The sequence below is a fragment of the Lathyrus oleraceus genome, chromosome 2 (assembly GCF_024323335.1).
Source record: "Lathyrus oleraceus cultivar Zhongwan6 chromosome 2, CAAS_Psat_ZW6_1.0, whole genome shotgun sequence".
NCBI classification, from domain to species: Eukaryota; Viridiplantae; Streptophyta; class Magnoliopsida; order Fabales; family Fabaceae; genus Lathyrus; species Lathyrus oleraceus.
This window is the reverse complement of record NC_066580.1, coordinates 138235308-138239609: the sequence shown is the minus strand read 5'-3', so window position 1 is coordinate 138239609 and position 4302 is coordinate 138235308. Positions and strand designations below refer to the sequence as shown.

At 34.6% G+C, this 4302-nt stretch overlaps 1 long non-coding RNA gene across 1 annotated transcript; it reads right to left on the bottom strand.

Moving 5' to 3' along the window:
* Positions 1 to 2234: 2234 nt before the first annotated feature.
* LOC127121240 (uncharacterized) lies at positions 2235 to 3472 on the bottom strand. The gene is made up of 2 exons (XR_007803359.1): positions 3154 to 3472; positions 2235 to 2997 (listed from the first exon to the last, which is right to left on the bottom strand). It is a non-coding gene; the product is annotated as an uncharacterized LOC127121240 (long non-coding RNA).
* Between the last annotated feature and the right edge of the window lie 830 nt (positions 3473 to 4302).

Genomic DNA, 4302 nt, shown 5'->3' with positions numbered 1-4302 from the left:
CTGCTTGAACTGTCGTTCTCAATGAGATTACTTTCGTGTAAACGTGCAATCTGCATTTATAAAATTATTCCATTATATATTTCATCAATTTATCTCTATGTGAATACCATGGGAAAGTTCTAATGATGATATTGCATCAATGGATGACAGTCAGTGCAGTTAATCATTGTCAAAGAGCTCACTGTGGTACTACAAATGTATCCCTTGAGACTTCCATTGTTATGATATTTGAGGAAAATGGGGTGATCAACTCTATCTTTGGATCTGTGAGTTTTACATGCATATTGATCTCATATTTCTCTCACCCAATTGTCCCCCATTTTCTATCTAATATGCTTCTCTTTATATAACCCTCTCATTCGTTTCCCTGATTCGAGTATTAATGATCCATCAAGACACATCTCTTTGTTTCTTACATTCCATACTGCCAACCATCTTCATAATGATCATTAATAAAGCTTCTCAACGGTTTTAAATTATATATGTAACTTCCATGTAACCCTTGAACTGCCTCTTGACCATTACATTTAGGCTACCAACCCGGTTGTTCGGTGTCTGCCAAGGACGGGTTGCTCCGAGAACCAGCCGTCAGGTATCTACAATGGGTCAAACCGGGTGTTTCTCTCCAGGATCATGCATGGTCATATTTTACGGGTAGCATCTCGGTTCCATCCTAGCATACTTATTGTTGTAATTCCGACTTACCATCCTGAATTTTTCTAAGAGAGATAAATCGGCCCGACTAAGAATTTTCGGGATGTACACTACCTAAGAAAATATGAAAAATTTGCTTGGTTTCCTCCCAATAACACTTTTTAAACATCAATAGCTTGATGGTTGCTAGTGTCATGTAATACCTTATACCTTAAAGCATACGTCACTGTCTTTGATTTTGAACTTCACTTGACCTTTGTCAATGTCCACCAATAACTTTGCGGTATTCACGAGTGGTTGTCCCATAATGAAAGGTATGTTAGGTTTTGCCTCAACGTCTAACATCATGAAATAGGAACTTGTCAATCTTGATCAGTACATCTTTAATTGTTCCCACTGACTTTCTGCAAGTTTTATCTTCCATCCGTAGTGTTTTCGCAGTTGGCTCAATTTTGAGGTCCTAATTCTATTTACCACTAATAATGATATTATGTTTACACTTGCAACCTAGTCAATGATTGCATTTCCAACTTTCATTCTACTTATATGTCATACCCCAAAAATTTTCATCCCCTTCTCATTTTTCATCTAACCTATGACTTGATATTCATATGTACTCATTCATGCCTCATTCATGTGCATCATTCATTCATGTTAACACTTCCTAATAAACATCATAGATTCAAAGCCGGTGGATAAAAAAAACTAGGATTTGGTTTGAGCATTGGAGTTTGACTCATCATATGAGGGGAAATCCTAACTTCCTGGTCTTTGGGACTTTGATTCAAGGAGATCACAACTTGGCTTCTATCCATGCATCTAAACCCTAATTTTTGGGGCTCATGTGTTAGGACCTTGCTTGTGGAGCTTCATGCTTAGTTTGAAGGCCTTGATTATGGGGTGTGCACCATGAAACCCTAATCATAGATGCTTGGTACTTGGGTGCCTTTGTGAATTGGCTTTTGACCATAGAATTGACTGAAACCCTAGCTCATTGAGGAAGAGGTTCTTGACCATGTTATCATACATCTTGTCATACACCATCAACCTTTTAACTTGCTTTGTGCATAAGATTCATTCATCTAACCTACATGCACATATGCTTGGGATTTCATATGGTTCAAGGTTTGATCATTGCATCCATTCATATGGTGTTGTCAAGATCATCAGTTCGCAGTCGTACAATATTCATACAAGGCCATGCAAATATCATTTCCATATTCACTTCCATCATTAAATCACAGATTTGCCAAAATTTGCTATAGTTGACTTTTGGTCAACTAGTTGACCAAAGTCAATTGACTTTTCCTTAACCCCTAAGGCCTATTTCCATTCATTTTACTATGTTTCATCACCAAAAATCATGTTTTCATTTCAAATGGAAACCAAACCATTTGTCCATTTTTTACCTCGTTTCATTTTTAAACCTTGGTCCAATTAACATTCAAGCTCATTTCATCAATCCATTTCTATTACATAAACAAATTATTTTCTTCAATCTAAATTCCATTCATATTTGTCAAATGAAACATTTCATTACAATTTCATTCATCCAAACAATCATAACTATTCATTTCTAATTCATTTCAAACTAACACTCTATTATTTTCAATTTCAACATTACAATATCCAATTTTTTATTACAATCTTCAATCATTACAAAAAAAACTACAATGCTAAATTTAAACATAGCATTCCAAATTTTCTTCCTTCATTCATACAATTTCCGAACTCCACAATCCATCTCCAAATTCCACAAGCAAGCAAAGTCCCACAATTCAATTCCATATGCAAGCAAAAACTCTTCAAGCCATTGCCATATGCAAGCAAAAGGTCTTCAAGCCATTCCAAACGCAAGCCAACAAAGTTCCAAGCCAAAACCATTTAATATGCAAGCATGACTTTCACCTTTCCAAAACATCCTGCTAAAACCATTCCAAGAGCATTTCATCATATAACTTCAAATCAAACTAGCCAATTAACATTTCCAATTTCAAGCTAATTTCATTCATTGTGTAACCTACAAGTCTCAATAAGCATTTAAATGAGATTCCACTGTAACAACTCAAGTGAATCACATAGAATCACTAATTCACTAACCGAGATTGAATGTTCAATAACTAACATGCTAGCCATTTTCCTCATTTGCAACTAACTTTGAATTTCATGTGGATTTCTATGTGAGTTTCATAACTGAATTCAATGTTCTATAAATGAATTATGCACTCACAAAACAGAGTCTTCACTCATTCATCAAAGATGCACAAAAACCATACTTCACAGTCCAAAAAAATCTTCATTCATTCATACAAAACGAACGAAAATCCAAAATCTTCATTCTTCCTACACAAAAATCATTCTTCATCACGCACACATCGAAATTCATCAGAAGGCAAACAACTCATAAAGAATGCAAACATTGTGATCAAGCAGCAAACAACAACGCAACAGAAGAAGCACAAAGAGTAGAAGAAAAAGAAGCGTACAAAGGATCAATACCTGGTTTTTGCCACGGCGTCAAATTCGTGAGTTATTTCTTGCTTCAATCCGCGAGTTTTGCGTTGTGATTATGTTTTGGTTTTGATCCGTTGAGGTTAGACAGAATTAGGAATGTTTTTGAATTCGTGGTTGAGTTTCGCATTTTGGATCCTTTGTTTCAGCCTTGTGAACGTTTCTTTGTGTTTGGTGGTGCTGTGTATTTTGTGTTCCTTTTTTTCGATGAACACTGAATATTCAAATTGATGATGAGAGGAGGAGAGGATGTGCGAGAGTGACGAAGGAGAATTTCTTTTTTCGCGCTGCTGAATGTTGCCATGGCTTGTTGGAAAAGCGCGTTTATTGATGCTTTGTTGTACCTTGTGAATTTTCTGTTTGCTGTTTGAGTCTGGGACCGGTTGGGCCTAAGGCCCAAACAAAATTGTTTCCATGAACACCCCCTTCCTGAGCCTGCACCCTCTCTCTTCTTATTAATTGATTTAATTTAACTTAATTTAGTTCGGTTAATCATTTTTGATTAATTTCTTAATGTGATTTTCATTCTTTCTGTTTTTTCATGTTTGTGCAAATATTAGGTTAGTCTTAAAAAATTAGGATAATAATAATTGTAATCATTAGAAATAATTGTAATTATTAGAAATAATTATGATTAATAGGTTAATTGTAACCATTAGAAATTTTAGGATTAAGTTAATTAAATTTAGCTTAATTTTTCATCATGTATTAACATTTTGATTTTAATTAATTAGTTAGTATTAATTAATTTTAAGTAATCTTGATTGTTAATTCTACATTAATCAAATTTTATGCATATTGACCATTTTGCCCATAGGGTTTGGGAACTCCTGATTTGCATGCTTCCTTAGCTTAGGATTTGTTTAGGTTTAATTGATCATTTTAATAATTTATTTCTCATGTGAATTTTGATGATTGAGATATTTGATTGATTATACCTCAACCATTGCATGTTCCCCTAGTTTAGGGTTTTGCTTATAATCAAGTGATTTAGTTAACTGAGTAATCCATTCATTAGACTGATCTTTTCCCATTGGTTGTGTTGATCAAAGTTTACTTTGACCATCCAAATCATTTGCACTGTGCACAATTCCCCAAGCCTATTCAAGTGATCAAAAGGCCATTGATCACTTGATA